A 21957-nucleotide genomic window follows, 5' to 3' on the forward strand; every position below is an offset into this window, starting at 1 on the left:
GGGTGGGGGAAAAGGTCCTAGCATGGATAAGGAACTACCTAACAGGAAGGAGCCAAAGAGTTACGGTAAGGGGCGAGAAGTCGGACTGGCGAACAGTAACAAGTGGAGTACCACAAGGATCGGTGCTGGGACCAATTCTATTTCTTGTATATGTTAACGACATGTTTACAGGCGTAGAGTCCTACATGTCGATGTTTGCGGATGACGCAAAGTTGATGAGAAGAGTTGTGACAGATGAAAATTGCAGGATCCTCCAAGAGGACCTGAACAGGTTGCAGAGATGGTCAGAGAAATGGCTACTGGAATTCAACACGAGCAAATGTAAAGTTATGGAAATGGGACTAGGAGATAGGAGACCAAAGGGACAGTACACAATGAAGGGGAACAGCCTACCTGTAACGATGCGTGAAAGAGACCTGGGGGTGGACGTAACACCTAATCTATCTCCTGAGGCACATATAAATAGGATAACGACAGCAGCATACTCTACACTGGCAAAAGTTAGAACATCATTCAGAAACCTAAGTAAGGAGGCATTTAGGGCGCTTTACACTGCCTACGTAAGGCCAGTCTTAGAGTATGCCACCTCATCATGGAGTCCCCATCTGAAGAAGCATATAATGAAACTGGAAAAGGTTCAGAGGTTTGCAACGAGACTCGTCCCACAGCTACTAGGGATGGGGTATGAGGAGCGCCTGAGGGAACTGTGCCTTACGACACTAGAAAGAAGAAGGGAGAGGGGGGACATGATAGGAACGTATAAGATACTCAGAGGGATTGACAGGGTGGACATAGACGAAATGTTCACACGGAATAGTAACAGAACGAGGGGACATGGATGGAAGCTTGAAACTCAGATGAGTCACAGAGATGTTAGGAAGTTTTCTTTTAGCGTGAGAGTAGTGGGAAAATGGAATGCACTTGAGGAACAGGTTGTGGAAGCAAATACTATTCGTAATTTTAAAACCAGGTATGATAGGGAAATGGGACAGGAGTCATTGCTGTAAACAACAGATGCTCGAAAGGCGGGATCCAAGAGTCAATGCTCGATCCTGCAGACACAACTAGGTGAGTACAACCAGGTGAGTACACACACACACACACACACACACACAGGAGGAGCTGGAGCTGGATGTGACAAAGGCTGTTGGGCCTGACAGAATCTCACCAGGGATACTAAAGGAAGGTGCAGAAGCACTAAGTGTGCCACTCTCTATGGTGTATAACAGGTCACTGGAAACAGGAGACTTACCAGAAAGTTGGAAGACAGCTAACGTGGTCCCAATATACAAAAAGGGTGACAGGCAAGAGGCACTGAATTACAGGGCAGTTTCCTTAACTTGTATACCATGCAAGGTGATGGAGAAGATCGTGAGGAAAAGGCTCGTAGAGCATCTGGAGGGAAATAACTTTGTAACGCACCACCAACATGGGTTCAGAGATGGTAAATCGTGCCTCACAGGTTTAATAGAATTTTATGACCAGGCAACGAAAATTAGGCAGGAAAGAGAAGGGTGGGCCGACTGCATTTTCCTGGATTGCCAAAAAGCCTTTGACACAGTACCCCATAAAAGGCTGTTAATAAAGTTGGAGCAACAGGCAGGAGTAAGAGGGAAGGTGCTCCAGTGGATAAGGGAGTACTTAAGCAACAGGAAACAGCGAGTAACGGTGAGGGGGGAGACATCAGAGTGGCGAGATGTCACCAGCGGAGTCCCACAGGGCTCAGTACTTGGACCCATCCTTTCTAATATATTGACCCATTGTTTCTAATATATGTGAACGATCTTCCAGAGGGTATAGACTCATTCCTCTCAATGTTTGCTGATGATGCAAAAATTATGAGAAGAATCAAGACGGATGAAGATGGACAGAGACTACAGGATGACCTGGATAAACTGGAGGAATGGTCTAGAAAATGGCTGCTAAAGTTCAACTCAGGAAAGTGTAAGGTGATGAAATTAGGCGAAGGGAGCAGGAGGCTGAACACAAGGTATCATCTGGGAGGGGAAATCCTGCAAGAGTCAAATAGAGAGAAGGATCTGGGGGGTTGATATCACACCGAACCTGTCTCCAGAGGCCCACGTCAAAAGAATATCATCAGCGGCATATGCTAGACTGGCCAACATAAGAACTGCCTTCAGAAACTTGTGTAAGGAATCTTTCAGAACCCTGTATACCACTTATGTAAGACCAATCCTGGAGTATGCAGCTCCAGCCTGGAGTCCATACCTAGTTAAACACAAGACAAAGTTAGAGAAGATTCAGCGGTATGCCACCAGGCTCGTCCCGGAACTGAGAGGATTGAGCTACGAGGAAAGGCTAAAGGAGCTGAACCTCCCATCCCTGGAAAACAGAAGAGTAAGGGGAGACATGATAACCACCTACAAAATTCTCAGGGGAATTGACAGGGTGGACAAAGACAAACTCTTCAGCACGGGTGGGACACGAACAAGGGGACACAGGTGAAAACTTAGTACCCAGATGAGCCACAGAGACGTTAGAAAGAATTTTTTCAGTGTCAGAGTAGCTAATAAATGGAATGCACTAGGAAGTGATGTGGTGGAGGCTGACTCCATACACAGTTTCAAGTGTAGATATGATAGAGCCCAGTAGGCTCAGGAATCTGTACACCAGTTGATTGACAGTTGAGAGGCGGGACCAAAGAGCCAAAGCTCAACCCCCGCAAGCACAATTAGGTGAGCACAATTAGGTGAGAACACACACACACACACACTTAGAAACCCTCCCTTCCCCTCACCCTACCTGCTCCCACCCAACCCTCCCTCCCCCCCCCACCCCATTCTGTCACCCCTTCCCCATTCCCATCATGTCCCCCTCCCACCTTCCCCCCCCCCCCTGTCTCCCCTTCCCCTTCGTCCCATACCCTCCCTATCCCTCCTCCCCCCTCACCCCGTATCTTCCATGTCCCTCCTATCTCCTTAACCCACACCCTACCTGTCCTCCCTTCCCTTAAACCCCCACCCCAAAATCCTCTGAGACCCTGCAAACCACCTCACAGATCTTCTCACCCACGGAACAGCTTCCCACACCAGCAGAATGCTCGCCAAGAAAGGGACAAGAAAATGAACAGAAGAAAGTGAGCTTCAAGGCAATGTACACTAACATAGATGGGATTACAAATAAAACAAGTGAACTCGGAGAATGGGCACTAGAAGAAAACCCAGACACAATAGCACTCACAGAAACAAAGCTAACGAAAACTATAACAAACGCAGTGTTTCCACAGGGCTACTATGTAGTGAGGAAAGAGAGAGAAGGGAGAGGAGGAGGTGGTGTAGCTTTGCTACTAAGAGAAGGTTGGAGTTTCGAAGAGATGGTAACTCAGAACTGTGAACGTTTCAGTGACTACATATCAGGCACCATAGCAACTGGAGGACAGAAAATTATAATAGTAGTCATATATAACCCCCCACCAAATGACAGAAGACCCAGACAGGAATATGATAGAAACAACTTGGCCACCATCAATATAATAGAGAGAGCAGCTTCTGTGGCTACCAGAAACGGATCCAGACTACTGATCATGGGAGACTTCAACCATGGGAAGATAGATTGGGGGAACAGAGACCCACATGGAGGCCCAGACACATGGAGAGCTAAGCTGCTGGATGTGGCAACAAGAAACTTTCTAAGTCAACACGTCAAGGGACCGACAAGAATGAGAAGAGGAGATGAACCAGCCTTGCTTGATCTGATATTTACCCTAAATGATTCGGATATAAGGGAAGTTAAGTTGGAAGCCTGTCGGAAAATCCGACACCATTTAATAATATCATACAGGCAGATAATATTGCTGTGTTGTATAAACAAGTTAACCCATAGAAAATGTAACTTGTAGTGGAATTTCCGTCTATAGAAAACGGGATATCATTACCACATACTATTATAAATTCACCACCTATTATGGTGGGAATTATTCTTAAATACATTAGTCTTTGGACTTTACCATCATAAAAACATCTCATATAAATTAACTTAATTATCAGAATTAAAATAGAGTAAATGTGACCCTTCTATCACTTTCTGTCATCTGGACAATGTAGGCCAGTAGCGTCAGTGAGGAGGGAGTGGTCAGCCATTGTTGTTATTGTTTAAGACCACAGAGTCGTGGAGCGAATTACGGCTCCTATAAATTCTCTTGGACGAAGTGTTATGGAAGATCAGAGTAGTGAACTGCCATCATCAACACGCTGTCAACAAATACAAGCTAAGTGTTCTGCCGAAACCCATTTATCTAATCATTTTTGGCCATTAATGTCAGTAGATAGGGCGTACCGGTTAGAACACGAATGATTGACTCAAACAAGGTAATTAAGCCTAGGTCTTTATGGTTCCATGTACAGTGTTTTCTCTGATATAGCTGTCATATAATAGGATTCTGGCTTCATAGCTAGCGCCCTTTTGACAGGTCAAGACGAGGAAGCATGCTTTGTGTACCAGTTACTGGGTGATGGAAGCTACCTCAAAGAGGATAATTTGGTGTCTACATCCTGGTTATACCTGGTGGACTAAGGCCTGCTGTACAATAAGATAAGGAACCTCTTCAATGTACACTAATGTGTAGTTAATACTGTAGTTTGATTGGCTGCATATATATAAATTCCATATAAACCCCCCCTAATGTGTAGAGGATTGATTTGTGAGATTATTGCAGAAATACAGTCCACTTAACATCATATCAATTGCTATCGAAGTATACAAATTAACGTAAATATAAATTCATATAAATTAAATAAATATAAATCTCACAGGTTGGTTCCCACAAAGCCCCCTTGGGAATGAGTGATCATTGTGTATTGAGCTTTGAGTACCTGGTTGAGCTAGGAATTATCACCCCCAAAAAAGAACTGGGAAACAAAGGGCTGGCGTACCAAAAGGGAAACTATGAGATGAATAAATTCCTATGGGATATACATTGGGACACAGAACTCAGAACCAAATCCATACAAGACATGATGGACTATGTCACCCAAAAATGTCAGGAGGCTGTAAGCAGGTTTGTCCCAGCCCGACAGGAAAAAACAGAGAAGCAAAGGAAGGATCCGTGGTTTAATAGAGAATGTATGAAAGCAAAGGAGCTGAACAAAAGGGCATGGAGGAACTTCCGTAATAACAGAACACCAGAAAGTAGAGAGAGATACCAAAGAACCAGGAACGAGTATGTTGTGTGAGAAGAGCAGCTGAGAAAAGGTATGAAAATGATATAGCTAATAAAGCCAAGACCGAACCAAAGCTACTACACAGTCACATCAGGAGGAAGACAACAGTGAAGGAACAGGTGATGAAACTTAGGGTGAGCGAGGACAGGTACACAGAGAATGACAAAGAGGTGTGTGAAGAACTCAACAAAAGGTTCCAGGAGGTCTTTACAATAGAAAAGGGAGAAGTCACGGCGCTAGGAGAGGTGGCAGCAAACCAGGTGGCCTTGGAAAGGTTCGAAATTACAAGAGATGAGGTCAAGAAGCACCTATTGGAGCTGGATGTGAGAAAAGCTGTTGGGCCGGACGGAATCTCACCATGGGTATTGAAAGAGTGTGCAGGAGCACTTTGCTTGCCACTCTCCATAGTGTATAGTAGGTCACTGGAAACGGGAGACCTACCAGAAATATGGAAGACTGCTAATGTAGTACCAATATACAAAAAGGGTGACAGACAAGAGGCACTGAACTACAGGCCAGTGTCCTTAACGTGTATACCATGCAAGGTGATGGAGAAGATTGTGAGAAAAAACCTAGTAACACATCTGGAGAGAAGAGACTTCGTGACCACCCATCAACATGTGTTCAGGGAGGGTAAATCTTGCCTTACAGGCTTGATAGAATTCTACGATCAGGTGACAAAGATTAAGCAAGAAAGAGAAGGATGGGTGGACTGCATTTTTTTGTACTGTCGGAAAGCCTTTGACACAGTACCCCATAAAAGGTTGATGCATAAGCTGGAAAAACAGGCAGGAGTAACTGGCAGGGCGCTCCAGTGGATGAGGGAGTACCTAAGCAATAGGAAGCAGAGAGGTTACAGTGAGGGGTGAGACCTCAGAATAGCGTGAAGTCACCAGTGGAGTCCCACAGGGCTCTGTACTTGGACCTATCCTGCTTCTGATATACGTAAATGATCTCCCAGAGGGTATAGACTCATTCCTCTCAATGTTTGCTGACGACGCCAAAATTATGAGAAGGAATAAGACAGAGGAAAACAGCTTGAAGCTTCAAGAAGACCTGGACAAGCTGCAGGAATGGTCGAACAAATGGCTGTTAAAGTTTAACCCAAGCAAATGTAATGTAATGAAGATAGGGGTAGGAAGCAGGAGACCAGATACAAGGTATCATTTGGGAGATGAAATACTTCAAGAGTCAGAGAGAGAGAAAGACCTGGGGGTTGATATCACGCCAGACCTGTCCCCTGAAGCTCATATCAAGAGGATAACATCAGCAGCATATGCCAGGTTGGCTTACATAAGAACGGCCTTTAGAAACTTGTGTAAGGAATCTTTCAGAACATTATACACCACATATGTCAGACCAATCCTGGAGTATGCGGCTCCAGCATGGAGTCCATATCTAGTCAAGCATAAGACTAAACTGGTAAAGGTTCAAAGGTTTACCACCAGACTAGTACCTGAGCTGAGAGATATGAGCTACGAGGAGAGACTACGGGAATTATACCTCACTTCGTTGGAAGACAGAAGAGTTAGGAGGGACATGATCACCACATTCAAGATTCTCAAGGGAATCGACAGGGTTGATAAAGACAGGCTATTTAACACAAGGGGCACACGCACTAGGGGACACAGGTGGAAACCGAGTGCCCAAATGAGCCACAGAGATATTAGAAAGAACTTTTTTAGTGTCAGAGTGGTTGACAAATGGAATGCATTAGGAAGCAATGTGGTGGAGGCTGACTCCATACACAGTTTTAAGTGTAGATATGATAGAGCCCAATAGGCTCAGGAACCTGTACACTTGTTGATTGACGGTTGAGAGGCGGGACCAAAGAGCCAGAGCTCAACCCCCGCAAGCATAGCTAGGTGAGTACACACACACACACACACACACACACACACACACACACACACACACACACACACACACACACACACACACACACACACACACACACACACCCTCAACTGGCATCAACAAACAACTGAGGACCAACGAAAGAAACCAAACACCGGAATCCTGTAAATGGAATTAGACCACAAAGCGGAAGAAGAACGCGAGACAACCTGTCAGGTCACGCTATACGGGCATCAAGAGTCCCGTCCCACCGGTGGACAGTCCCGTCCCACCGGTGGACAGTCCCGTCCCACCGGTGGACAGTCCCGTCCCACCGGTGGACAGTCCCGTCCCACCGGTGGACAGTCCCGTCCCACCGATGGACAGTCCCGTCCCACAGGAAGACAGCCCAGTGAATGATGACGGACGCTAAACGTTTTGGCGGGAAAGCAAATAAGACACGAGTCTCGGAATTAATTTTTTGTGTTGGTAAAAGACAGACGCAAGTGGTCCAAGATGTTGATGTTGTGAGTGAAGGCCAAGCATGTGGTCCCATATGTTGTGGTTGTTAGTGTCACATATAACACGTTATATGTTACACTAACACATATAACTGACCACGACAGCGCCGCCTCCGGGGCCGGGTTGTGACGGCGCCGCCTCCACCTCCCGCCACAGACGAGAATTTTAACCAAGCTTAAAGCTGTCAAGGCAGGGAAGGTCTAGGCGCTCTAAGCTGTCTATATCACTCAGTGTAAACGAGGGTCAGACGCCTTGAGATCCGCCCTGAGTCACGCCTGCGGGAAGATGGTGAGGGGGAAGACGGTGAGGGGGAAGACGGTGAGGGGGAAGACGGTGAGGGGGAAGATGGTGAGTGGAAAGATGGTGAGGGACAACATATTATTTATATCCTGGGCTATGTCAGGATATATATTTATTCTTTTGAAGGCAAATAATTGTGTCAGAGAGAGATGAACTGATCAATACAAGCTTGGACTCTAATCACCAGCGAGTGAGCCATGACCTCGCTTGTCCTTATAAACAATGGCCAGATGCTCGCTTTAATCCTCTAGCCATAAGCCTCTGGTTATGGCAGCCCATTATTCAAGGGTAGGACCCGCGGCGTCTCACTCAAAAAAGTTTAATACCGGCTTATTAAAATGTACCAAAGTCAGAAGTTGACTGACAGCTCTCGTGACCATGTTCGAAACCTCGTTTCGAAATAAGTTTCGCTCAATTACCCCTTTGTAGAGTGAACACCGCCTAAATGATCACCTTACTTAACTGAGAGTTGGTGGTGGAGTACAGAAACCGAGCGGAGGGCGAGGGCTCAGTGTCATCACTGTCTAACTCAGACAGGGAAGACGAACAGCCTAGCCCGTTGAGGAACCGTGGACGGAGAGGTAACGTTAGGGCGGCGGTGGGCGCCCCCGACGGAGCTGATCCCGACATGCCCCCCCCTGACGGGACCCCCTTGGAAGCTGCTTGGAAGGAAACTATGGTCGAATTCCTTGCAGCTATCGCACCCAGGGGCCAGGAAACCGGATGGGGGGAGGAACTCCTCGACGAGGCAATCACTGACCTGGTCAGCGGTAACGGCCATAACGTGGATAGGATCCTCGAGCGCCATGCTCGGGTGGTTACTACAGCCAAAAGATCTGGTGACCACGCACTGCGCCCCCGCCCTGCGCGTCGGCAGAGACCCCCCCCCAATGAACCGTGCCGATCCAACCCAACCTCCGATTGGACGCAAGAGGGAACGAAGGGCACAGTATGTTCTGTGCCAGAGCCTGTACGAGAAGGATCGTTCAAAAGCTGCTGCGCGCGTCCTTTCCGGAGACTGGAAGGTTACCCCCACGGAGGTGGAACCAGCCCGTCTCTTTCCATTCTGGGAAACGCTATTCTCTAGACCCACATCGCCGGACCGCCGCCCAATTCGCGACCGTGACCCAGTTAATCAGCAACTAGGGAACCCAATAACACCAGAGGAAATCCTTGTTGCTCTCAAGGCAAGTAGCAGTGCTGCTCCTGGCCCAGACGGTATCACTATACGTTTACTTAAAGCTATACCAATCAGAGTGTTTGCAAAACTGTTTAATCTGTGGTTGGTAAACGAATCCCTGCCACATCCGTTTCGCAAGAACAAAACGGTGCTTATACCTAAGAAACCTAACCCAGACTCTCCTTCCCATTATCGCCCCATAACGATGTCATCAACGGTAGTAAGGCTGTTCCATAAGATTCTGAGCAGCAGACTCTCTGAGGCAGTCAGGATCGACAGGCGGCAGAAGGCATTCATCCCCGTTGACGGATGCCCTGAAAACCTGGTGATCCTGGATGCCCTCCTTGCTGAGGCTCGTGCGCTTAAACACAACACGCACCTGGCGTTTCTGGATATGGAGAAGGCTTTCGATAGCGTCTCCCATCCGGCCATCCACCGGGCCATGAAACGTAAAGGCATCCCGAAGCCTTTAAGGACATATATCATGTCGGGCTATGACAGGTCCTCAACCATTATAACCAGCCAAGGTGAGAAGTCGAAGGACATCCTGATCACTAGGGGGGTGAAACAGGGTGACCCCCTGTCTCCATTTCTTTTCAACCTGATAATTGATGAGGCAATTACCAGGGCTAAAGACCTGGGGCTAGGGGTTGGTCTGGGCGGCGAAAAGGTATCAGCGCTGGCGTTCGCCGACGACCTGGTTGTGGCAGCGGAAACGGCTGCCGGACTACAGACACTCATAACCAGTATTTGCCGCACGCTGCGCGGCTCTGGTCTCAAAGTAAACGCCGCAAAATGCCGGACGTTGAGCATAGCGATTGATGCGCATCGAAAGACATGGCATGTCCCCACCAGGAAGGCATATTATGTTGGAGACGATGCAATCGGTACTATGAGTGTGGCGGACGAGTACAAGTACTTAGGGATACTGATCGGAGCCGGGGGCAGACGCTTATCCTATGGTTCCCTGTTTGAGGACGGCCTGACCAACATCACCAAGGCGCCGCTCAAACCCCAACAGAGGTTATACCTACTAAAGCACCACCTAATCCCCAAAATGAACCACCGCCTTGTCCTCGGACACGTGGCTAAAACGGAGTTGGCGAGGTTGGACCGGCGGCTGCGACACGCCACTCGTGGCTGGCTGCGGCTGCCCCATGACACCCCCAACGCCTTTATCCACGCCGACGTCAAGGACGGCGGACTAGGGATACCCGACTTTGCCACATCGATCCGGCTACAAAAGAACAAGCGGCTCGGGGCGCTGACCGGATCAGCGGACCCAGTGGTGGTGGCAGCGGCTCTCCTACCCGCATTCCAAGCGAGAATGCGCCGGTGGGTAGACCCGACCACGGCCGCTGGAACGCCATCCAGCAGGACGACCGAGTGCGCTAGAAGATGGAAGGCAAAACTGTACAGCATGGTCGACGGCGCCGGCCTCGCTTCCTCTTGTGAGGTCCCATCCTGTCACAAGTGGGTTGCGTCCGGTACCCGTTTGCTAAGCGGAGGAGATTTTGCCCACGCCGTCCAAATTAGGGCAAACGCTGTAGCCACGCCGTCTAGGGCGGCTAGGGGTAGACCCGAGGCTTCTGGTCTCTGTGACGCTTGTCGGAAACCAGGAACCCTGGGCCACATATCCCAGGCCTGCCATAAGACACACGGGGCTCGGGTGAAACGTCACGACGACATCACCCGGTTCGTAGCTGGCCGATTGCGGCAAAGAGGCTTTGAGGTGGAGCGTGAGGTCCGTATACCAGACGGAGGGACCTTCTGCAAGCCAGATATTATAGCTTGCAAAGGCGATGAGGCCTTCATATTAGACACCCAGGTCTCAGCTGATAACTTCCCACTCTCCCGTCCACATCAGAGCAAGTGCGACAAATACGGCACCCCCGAGATCCTGCAGAAGGTCCGGGAGTATACCGGTAAGCCTACAGTATCCGCCTCCTCAATAACCCTTAATTGGAGAGGTGGATGGTGCAAGGAGAGTGCGCGTGGTCTACAAGGTATGGGTCTCACCAAGAGCGATCTCGAGATTTGCTCCGTGAAGGCCCTGACCTGGACGTATTCTATATACAGAATATGGTCCAAGGCCACGTCAAGGGGCAGGCCCCCCTAGCCCCGGGGTCACTGTGCACAGGGTGCATAAGGGTAACTATAGTCACGCTTAGGTGAACCGCAGCCAAGTCAGCTGGTAGCCAACTATCTAAGCAGTTTCGTCATCTGGAGTACCACTTCTCCTAATGGCGTCTCACAAGAGGGTGGATGACCTGGCAGAGCCCGCGAGTAGATAAGGCGGCGTCCGGAGGGACCCCATGCGCATACATGATAACCCTCCCGCTCCGGGGCCGAGTTAGGAGCATCCACTGTGTCTAGTTTTCCATGTATGCCGACGTCAAATCATCATCCCTGCCGATTGGGCAGCCTGCTGCTTTGGCCTTCAGCGTTTGTTTGTTCTTTTTTACATGTTATACTGTGCACCCCTACCTATGTGTGCTGTGTCCCATATAGAAAAAAACCAAATACAAAAGAATTTTCCATTAATGTTTTTGTTTATTTTCAGGTTATTATTATGTATTATTAGTATCATCTTAACTCTTGTGGGTGTGATGAGATCTGCCATATATGTTTATTTTAGTTTGTGTGTGTTAGGGTATTAGGTATGCTTAGGGGTCCGTCTCGCCATGCCCTGTGGCTGGGGGGATCGGGCTCCGAAGCTACATAAAAACCCTATACCCCCCCGAAGTGGCAAGGGGAGTTAGGGGACAAAATTACATAACCCTATGTTAAAACCATTAATACATAATAATATTAATTCTTACTTTAGAAAAAAAAACAAAATATGTGTATTAGTATGACATGAGAATGATTCATTCTATCAGTTCGTTGTCTGATGTAAAAGATAAATATGGATACAGCTTCGAGCGGAGGATGATTCCTTACATGAAAGTAACGCTAACTGAACCAAACCACCTAACCTAACCTACCTTAAGACTATCTATACGAGCAAACTATAATGTTTAATATTATCAATCTACACATTGGTGAAAAGATGTTTTAGATTATGTAGTACACAGAAAAAAGGGCAATAACCGCATTTAAGGGATTGTGGAAGCTTGAGTGAGCTTGAGTGAGTTTGAGTGAGCTTGAGTGAGTTTGAGTGAGTTTGAGTGAGTTTGAGTGGGCTTGAGTGAGCACAGTGTGTGGATGGGGGTGCCTACCATGTGAAGCTACCCGGGGATCAACGGCCCACGCGGCCCGGTCTCCGACCAGGTTGATGAATTGAATTCTTCAGGTTCACGAAGCCACTTTTTATATCTCAACCAATACGTCATATTATGCACGCTATGGTCCCCCAAAGTGCAAATTACAAATTACTGTGAAAAATAGCGGCTCACACACATCCACGTTTTCTGTACCCCGGTAGGTTAGGTTAGGTGGGTGGCTTGGGTACATGCGTTTGTGGGTTAGATAGCACGCTGTATTTTGTACCTTGTGGCGAATGAAGAAAACCGGCTGCACGAAGCATAGTTTGCCCTCATCACCTATAATTCCTCCAGAGGAGATAATTATACTCTGACGTCGTGCTGACAAGCGCTGTCTACCCAGTCCCGGAGTTGCCACAACAGACATCATACGTAGTACCCCGTATTTTGTCCGCTGGAGGTAATTATGGCATGTAAACACCGTCACTATATAACTTGAGAGCAAAGTTAGCTCTCTATACACAGCTTCAACACCGCTTGACTTGGATAACTTGTCGACATGCTTAGATATCGTGTCGACAAGTTTAGATATCGAGTCGACAAGCTTAGATATTGTGTCGACAAGCTTAGATATAGTGTCGACAAGTTTAGATATCGAGTCGACAAGCTTAGATATTGTGTCGACAAGCTTAGATATCATGTCGACAAGCTTATACATCGTGTCGACAAGCTTTATATCGTGTCGACATGCTTAGATATCGTGTTGACACGCTTCATATCGTGTCGACAAGCTTCATATAGTGTCGACAAGCTTTATATCGTGTCGACATGCTTAGATATCGTGTCGACATGCTTGATATAGTGTCGACAAGTTCAGATATCGTGTCGAAAAGCTTGATATCGTGTCGACAAGCTTGATATCGTGTCGACATGCTTAGATATCGTGTCGACAAGTTGATATTGTGTCGACAAGATTGATATCATGTCGAAATACTTAGATATCTTGTCGACAAGCTTGATATAGTGTCGACAAGCTTGATATCGTGTCGACAAGCTTGATATCGTGTCAACAAGCTTAGACATCGTGTCAACAAGCTTGATATCGTGTCGACAAGCTTGATATCGTGTCAACAAGCTTAGATATCGTGTCAACAAGCTTGATATCGTGTCGACATGCTTAGATATCGTGTCGACAAGCTTAGAAATCGTGTCAACAAGCTTGATATCATGTCGACAAGCTTGATATCGTGTCAACAAGCTTAGATATCGTGTCAACAAGTTTGATATCGTGTCAACAAGCTTAGATATCGTGTCAACAAGCTTAGATATCGTGTCAACAAGCTTGATATCGTGTCGACAAGCTTGATATCGTGTCAACAAGCTTAGATATCGTGTCAACAAGCTTAGATATCGTGTCAACAAGCTTGATATCGTGTCGACAAGCTTGATATCGTATCAACAAACTTGTGCTCACACACACACACACTTGCTAATCATCCGTCGATTAGTGTAACTGTTAACACCACCGTTGCTAACTATTAATGATGACGAACTAACCTCCCACTATTATGAGGGATAATCACCTTATTGCGTCCGGTAGTTTGATTGTTAACGAAGGAATTAGTTAACCAGTTAAGAGAATGGTCAGCTAAGGGAATAGTAAACTAGGGGACATAGTTAACGAAGGGAATAAACTAGGGGACATAGTTAACCAAGGGAATAAACTAGGGGACATAGCTAACCAAGGGAATAAACTAGGGGACATAGTTAACGAAGGGAATAAACTAGGGGACATAGTTAACGAAGGGAATAAACTAGGGGACATAGTTAACGAAGGGAATAAACTAGGGGACATAGCTAACCAAGGGAATAAACTAGGGGACATAGTTAACGAAGGGAATAAACTAGGGGACATAGTTAACCAAGGGAATAAACTAGGGGACATAGTTAACCAAGGGAATAAACTAGGGGGACATAGTTAACCAAGGGAATAAACTAGGGGACATAGTTAACCAAGGGAATAAACTAGGGGACATAGTTAACGAAGGGAATAAACTAGGGGACATAGTTAACGAAGGGAATAAACTAGGGGACATAGTTAACCAAGGGAATACACTAGGGGAAATAGTTAACCAAGGGAATAAACTAGGGGACATAGTTAACCAAGGGAATACACTAGGGGAAATAGTTAACCAAGGGAATAAACTAGGGGAAACAGTTAACGACGAGAACAGTTAGCAAGGCAAACAGTTAACGAATGGGACGGTTAACGACGGAAGCCGTATACTGTGTCCTGGGTCAACGAAAGTTAATTAATGGCTAATTAATGGTTTTTACCCACAAAGAATGGTCGGCCAGGCCTCCGAGCTGGTCTATTGAATACCAATAATTCTCTCATTACAGAAAATCCTTAAAGACGTATCATCCAGTTTTTCTTACAGTCATTAATCCCTTTTTTCCTTCTATATTGCTATTATTCAGACTTGTTTTGACCTCGTCTATTAAATATGATATCTTTTTGGTTTTACTGTTACTCGATCTCTATACATTTATATCTTTTTGTTAAAGAGATACCACCTCTGATGGAGTTGTGGGGACCCGACAGCTGAGTGGACTGCACTCGGGATTCGTAGTCCTGAGGTTCCGGGGTTCGATTCCCGGTGGAGGCGGAAACAAATTGGCAGAGTTTATTTCACCCAGATGGGTCTGTTCACCTAGCAGTAAATAGGTACCTGGGAGTTAGACAGCTGCTACGGGCTGCTTCCTGGGGGTGTGTAACAAAAAGGAGGTCTGGTCCTCTGGAGGAGGACCGGGCCGCGGGAACGCTAAGCCCCGAAATCATCTTAAGATAAGTAGAAGATAACCCATAGACTTGGAGAAGCAAATAGTAAGCATTCTGAGAAAATTTATTGTTTGTCTCTGTTTTCTTCAGTATTTGCTTTTTCTAGCACGCCTGTTTGAATGGCAACTTTATTGTACATGATTACATGATTTCAAAATGAGTGGCGTTAATATATACAAGACATAACTATTACAACTGAAATTAAAGAAAACACATCGACAGAATTCACTAATACATGTCATAAAACAACGTGACCATTATTGCAAATCAATTACCTTGAACTCCTCCGAGGTTCGACATATGCCCAGAATGTAGCAGATATTTCCCCTCGCAACCGCGGCACTAAGGAGCTGGAACCAGAAACGTGTCGCTCTTTGGTCCTTTGTGATGCTGACTAGTTTGGCGCCTAGTTCCTTCAGGAACTTCAATGTACATTTGCCCCACGAACCGAGGGGTTTCTGAGCCGATCGGAATAAAGGTGTAGCAATGTGCCGGACCTGTGTACCTGGCTTTCTGCATGTCCCTGTAAGACGTGGCGCCACCCTCCCGTCAGTTGCACTGTATTGAAGGTATATAGGTACTGGCCGGTGCGTATGTCAATGTTTAGTCCCGTACTACTAGCTTGCCATCTTTACAAGGGAGCATGGTGACCCCATCTGGACGCTTCTGAGTGTCACCGGGTGTGAATAGGTACTCTCCTAACTGTGCTTGCGAGGGTTGAGCTCTGGCTGTTTGGTCCCGCCTTTCAACTGTAGCTCTCTCCGTGTCGTTCTCTTTGTGCTGGGCAGCGGGCTGTGGCGAGGCTCCTTTTGATGATGTTGTTGATTTCTTGTTCTGCTATCTTACCCTGTGATTTACGACACATCAGACGGTGGTGGCCGTATTGGTCCGTACTTCCACAGACGGACCTTTGTTCGGTGTGGATGGGGGCAGGAAGGCAAATGGTTACTCCAATACGAAGGGCGTCATGATTAAGGAGAATTTATTGGGCTGCACTGAGTACAGCAAATAAAAAATCCCCCGTTACCGCTAGGAGGCGGGCTTTGTTCTCAGCAAATGCCCTTTCAAGCATTGTTGAGGCATTTTTTTTCATTATGGGGCTATCCCAGTGAGCGTGGCTGTGGTCTTTTGGTTGTTGTGGGGAGTTAATGGAGTGCAATGGTTTCCCACTGACTGACTTCTTCCATGAAAATCAGCTCAGGAGTTCCTACCGAGTCTCTTATACACTCTGGCAGGATCTTCCCGACTAATTCCCTAGTAACAATGCACGAGGATAAGAATGCTGGTAGTCGTACCTCAGTTGCCTCGCGTATGCATACTCCTCCAAGTCTGACTGGTAGTGTTGCTCGACCCTACTCTCTTCTAAGGCTAGACTAAGTGCCTTCCTAGTGACTGACTTTTGTAACTGAACTGAGTTTTAGGAGTTCATCATCTGGACTTAGTAGTGGGTTGGCAAAGTGGGTGTGCACCTTGAGGGTAAGTTAGTCTTGGTAAGGTAAGACACTTTGTGAGAAGGTTCAGGGCATCATAGGCGTCCAAGTCGCATATTCTCTCTTCCATCCTCTTTAGGTCACTGAATTTTTTCTCGAGGATTGCAGCAGTGGCGTTGTGTCCCCCTAAAGCAGCGCCATGTTGTGTGCTGTCGCTGGGTTCAATGACTAAGGCTTTTGGTAAAGCGGATTTCACCGCATGATTTCAATGACTACTTCGTTGGATGAAATGATTTCGCACTTGGAGGGATTAAGGAAGAGACTCCAAGGTTTCCCCCGGTGACCTCACCAGCTTCGGTGCCTTCACCATTAGGAAGCGTGCCTTCACCATTAGGAAGCGTTGGGGCAAACTGGTGCAAGATCACTACACACGCGATTCTATTCCCTGCACCAGGACACCACTGGAGTTGTTTTGCTTCACTGTTTACCTTAATGGCTTCCCAGTGTCCTGGACCTGCGGGGGTTGGAGCTTATGGAACTTAAATCTTCAAAGAGAGTTCTTGTTGCTGCACCAGACTGTTACTTGCGTACAGGTGGACAACGTCCCCAACCACTCCCTGTCGGAACAGACAACCAACCACAGCAGCCACATTCCTGCTACGGTCAGTCGACCAACAATGAACTCTGGAGGGCTCGAAGTTTTCTCAGGAGATCACCCTGTACGCCTATTGATCTTGGAGAAGGGGGGTCTGCGTAACATATCTAGGGGTGCGGCTCCACCACTGGCCCCATTGTCCTGTGCACACACCCTACTTGAGCCGCCGTGACTCCCCACTCTCTCCTTGTTTGGAATGATCTCGATCCCCCTTTTTGTAAATTAATACCTTCTGTCACCCTGTCCGCAGCTGTGATCCTTTCTCTCTCTCTGTTCTGCTTCTGGGAAGCCTCACCAGGACAAGAGCAAAGACCAGCTGACAATACACATTTAATAAAGAAAAGAACATACACAGTACATGAAATAAGAACAATAAAACATTACTACACAACACACTAAGCTGCTACAACCCGGTGACACTCCCACACCCTATCCTGGCTGCACCGTTCATGTCAAGTGGCTGCTCCACTCCTGTCTGGCCACTCACTGCTCCCTCACCAAGTGGGGTTAAATCTCATCGTAATAACATTGTACAATCAGCCCTGAGATATACAACACTCAGCCTGGGGCTGAAACACCAGAAACATCTACATCAATATTCCCAACACAAAAAAGAAATCAATCTCTTACCTTCCACTGCGTCTTACACTCAAGCCCTCCCCTTATACATCATGTATGACCACCATCAACCTCTGGTCTGCTCCTAGAGGCTCACTACCATGTATAACTCTTGGTTCTCCAAAGTAGTCAACAATGCTCTTCTGTAGTCCTCTTGAACTGCTGCACAATGAAGTGATCATCAAACACCACTGGTGCTTCACCACTGATCCCACACACACGTCAAACTCCTCTTCACTGCTCCTTCACACACCTCGAGGTCCACTCTACACTATGGGGTCCTGCTCTACCACAGAGTTCAGCCTTCACTTCTCCAACGTCGAAGTTTGCTCCATTAAATTCTTCCCGACCTCGGAGTTCTTCCATCAACTCCTCCCCCAAACAAACCACAGAATTTATCTGACGAGGGCGCTCACTGACTGAAGCTCGTCAGGGCGCTCACTGACTGAAGCTCGTCATGGCGCTCACTGACTGAAGCTCGTTATGGCGCTCACTCACTGAAGCTCGTCAGGGCGCTCACTGACTGAAGCTCGTCATGGCGCTCACTGACTGAAGCTCGTTATGGCGCTCACTGACTGAAGCTCGTCAGGGCGCTCACTGACTGAAGCTCGTCATGGCGCTCACTGACTGAAGCTCGTCATGGCGCTCACTGACTGAAGCTCGTTATGGCGCTCACTGACTGAAGCTCGTCAGGGCGCTCACTGACTGAAGCTCGTCATGGCGCTCACTGACTGAAGCTCGTTATGGCGCTCACTCACTGAAGCTCGTTATGGCGCTCACTGACTGAAGCTCGTCATGGCGCTCACTGACTGAAGCTCGTTATGGCGCTCACTCACTGAAGCTCGTTATGGCGCTCACTGACTGAAGCTCGTTATGGCGCTCACTCACTGAAGCTCGTTATGGCGCTCACTGACTGAAGCTCGTCATGGCGCTCACTGACTGAAGCTCGTTATGGCGCTCACTCACTGAAGCTCGTTATGGCGCTCACTGACTGAAGCTCGTTATGGCGCTCACTCACTGAAGCTCGTTATGGCGCTCACTCACTGAAGCTCGTCATGGCGCTCACTCACTGAAGCTCGTCATGACGCTCACTGACTGAAGCTCGTTATGGCGCTCACTGACTGAAGCTCGTCAGGGCGCTCACTCACTGAAGCTCGTCATGGCGCTCACTCACTGAAGCTCGTTATGGCGCTCACTCACTGAAGCTCGTCATGGAGCTCACTCACTGAAGCTCGTCATGACGCTCACTCACTGAAGCTCGTCATGGCGCTCACTCACTGAAGCTCGTCATGGCGCTCACTCACTGAAGCTCGTTATGGCGCTCACTCACTGAAGCTCGTTATGGCGCTCACTCACTGAAGCTCGTCATGGCGCTCACTCACTGAAGCTCGTCATGGCGCTCACTCACTGAAGCTCGTCATGGCGCTCACTCACTGAAGCTCGTCATGGCGCTCACTCACTGAAGCTCGTCATGGCGCTCACTCACTGAAGCTCGTCATGGCGCTCACTCACTGAAGCTCGTCATGGCGCTCACTCACTGAAGCTCGTCATGGCGCTCACTCACTGAAGCTCGTCATGGCGCTCACTCACTGAAGCTCGTCATGGCGCTCACTCACTGAAGCTCGTCATGGCGCTCACTCACTGAAGCTCGTCATGGCGCTCACTCACTGAAGCTCGTCATGGCGCTCACTCACTGAAGCTCGTCATGGCGCTCACTCACTGAAGCTCGTCATGGCGCTCACTCACTGAAGCTCGTCATGGCGCTCACTGGTCACCCACAACATCGCTAAAGGACTGCCTCACAAGGCTTCTCCTAGTCCAGACTTGAGCACTTTAAGTCGTCCTCAGGCTTCATACATCAACGCCTGACTGCTCTGTCCTCTTGACGGGGCACACAACTACGCGTTCCTCCTCTACTGCCAGCAGGACAAACACAGTACAACCTCCTCTCACGACCTCTGCTGCTCAAGTGAGGTCAAGACGTCCCAAGTGAGCCTCCACACCTTGTCGGCAAAATATCGACATCTCATGTCATGTCACTTGTTTATATGTTCATCCTCCGCCAATGCTTTTAAACTATTCATTAACATTTGCCAAGTTTTTAATATATATTAACATATCTACATTTCCTTTGACCTCTCAATTGGGTCTAGTTGGTGGAATAACTCTCACAGGGGTAGACTCGTTCTTCAGGCTCCCTGGGGTCATAATACCAGCAAGGTGTAGGTTGACTGGACTACTTGATGTAGCTTCACACTGTCCTTGCTTTTGTTGGACGTGGTGGTACAGGGTACAGGGTACAGGGAACAGGGTACAGGGAACAGGGTACAGGGAACAGGGTACAGGGAACAGGGTACAGGGTACAGGGTACAGGGAACAGGGTACAGGGAACAGGGTACAGGGAACAGGGTACAGGGTACAGGGTACAGGGTACAGGGAACAGGGTACAGGGAACAGGGTACAGGGAACAGGGTACAGGGAACAGGGTACAGGGAACAGGGAACAGGGTACAGGGTACAGGGTACAGGGAACAGGGTACAGGGAACAGGGAACAGGGTACAGGGTACAGGGTACAGGGAACAGGGTACAGGGAACAGGGTACAGGGAACAGGGTACAGGGTACAGGGTACAGGGTACAGGGAACAGGGTACAGGGTACAGGGAACAGGGTACAGGGAACAGGGTACAGGGAACAGGGTACAGGGAACAGGGTACAGGGAACAGGGTACAGGGAACAGGGTACAGGGTACAGGGTACAGGGTACAGGGAACAGGGTACAGGGAACAGGGTACAGGGAACAGGGTACAGGGAACAGGGTACAGGGTACAGGGAACAGGGTACAGGGTACAGGGAACAGGGTACAGGGAACAGGGTACAGGGAACAGGGTACAGGGAACAGGGTACAGGGAACAGGGTACAGGGTACAGGGTACAGGGAACAGGGTACAGGGAACAGGGTACAGGGTACAGGGTACAGGGAACAGGGTACAGGGAACAGGGAACAGGGTACAGGGTACAGGGTACAGGGAACAGGGTACAGGGTACAGAGAACAGGGTACAGGGAACAGGGTACAAGGTACAGGGTACAGGGAACAGGGTACAGGGTACAGGGTACAGGGAACAGAGCAGTGCATATGGCCGCAACTATACAACTGCTCTGGTGGATGAAGGTTAATTTCACGTTAGAGAGAGAGAGTGTCCTTCCTTCAAGAAGGGACCCTTACAGTAGTCCTCAATGGAACAGAATAAAAAAACATTCAATTGGTGGCATCGTTCCACAGGGTAATGTGCTTGGCCCTCTGCTGTGGAATGTCTATTTCAACGATCTACTTCATCTCATTCCTGAAGCTAAAGCCTATGCTGATGACTGTACTCTAACCTTTACATACAGAAAGGAAGAAATGCCAACTACTACAAGACCCATCAGTCATAAACTTTCAGCGATATCTACCTGAGGCAGGAGATGGCAGGTGACATCTGCGACTGAGAAGACACAAGCGATGATGATAACAAGACTGTACATTGCAAAATCAGACAGGGTTGCAAATGAGTGGCAAAAACCTAGAGTTTACAGATGAAATAGACGTTTTGGGGTTGAAGTCCGACTCTTATAGACAATGAAGAACCACGTGCTTAACCTACCCCAAAAGGCAGCGAGGAGACTTGCAACCGTATGGTTCATCTCATATCTTCTTGACAGCAAGGGGTTGCAAGACTTTGTGTGAAACACAAGTTCACTTTCATTAAGAGTATGCACACCTTTCCTGGATCTTGCCCCTCGTCATTCATCAGACTTTTGGACAAAATGGAGAGCCATGTAAGAAAGCTCATATCTAGTCTTGACCAAGTCTGGTGGGAATATCAGAACCTCTAACATGATTAGAACGTTGGTGGACTTACTGTTATGTACAAGGCTAACATTCTCAAATTTCTGCACCTGGCCCAACTTCGTGGACAGCCAGTTGGCACCCATGACACTAAGCTTCCAATATTATACAGTCTCATACTGGAACTACCTTTTTCAAGACCATCATTCCATCAGCGATCATTCATGCTTAAGCTGATTCGCACTTCTTAGCTCAACAGGTTCCAGCTCTTGCTTGAAGCTTCACTAAGTTCTTCATTCATTCCTAATGAAGAGAGAGAGAGAGAGAGAGAGAGAGAGAGAGAGAGAGAGAGAGAGAGAGAGA

This window comes from Procambarus clarkii, chromosome 26, assembly GCF_040958095.1.
Source record: "Procambarus clarkii isolate CNS0578487 chromosome 26, FALCON_Pclarkii_2.0, whole genome shotgun sequence".
In the NCBI taxonomy this organism is placed as follows: Eukaryota; Metazoa; Arthropoda; class Malacostraca; order Decapoda; family Cambaridae; genus Procambarus; species Procambarus clarkii.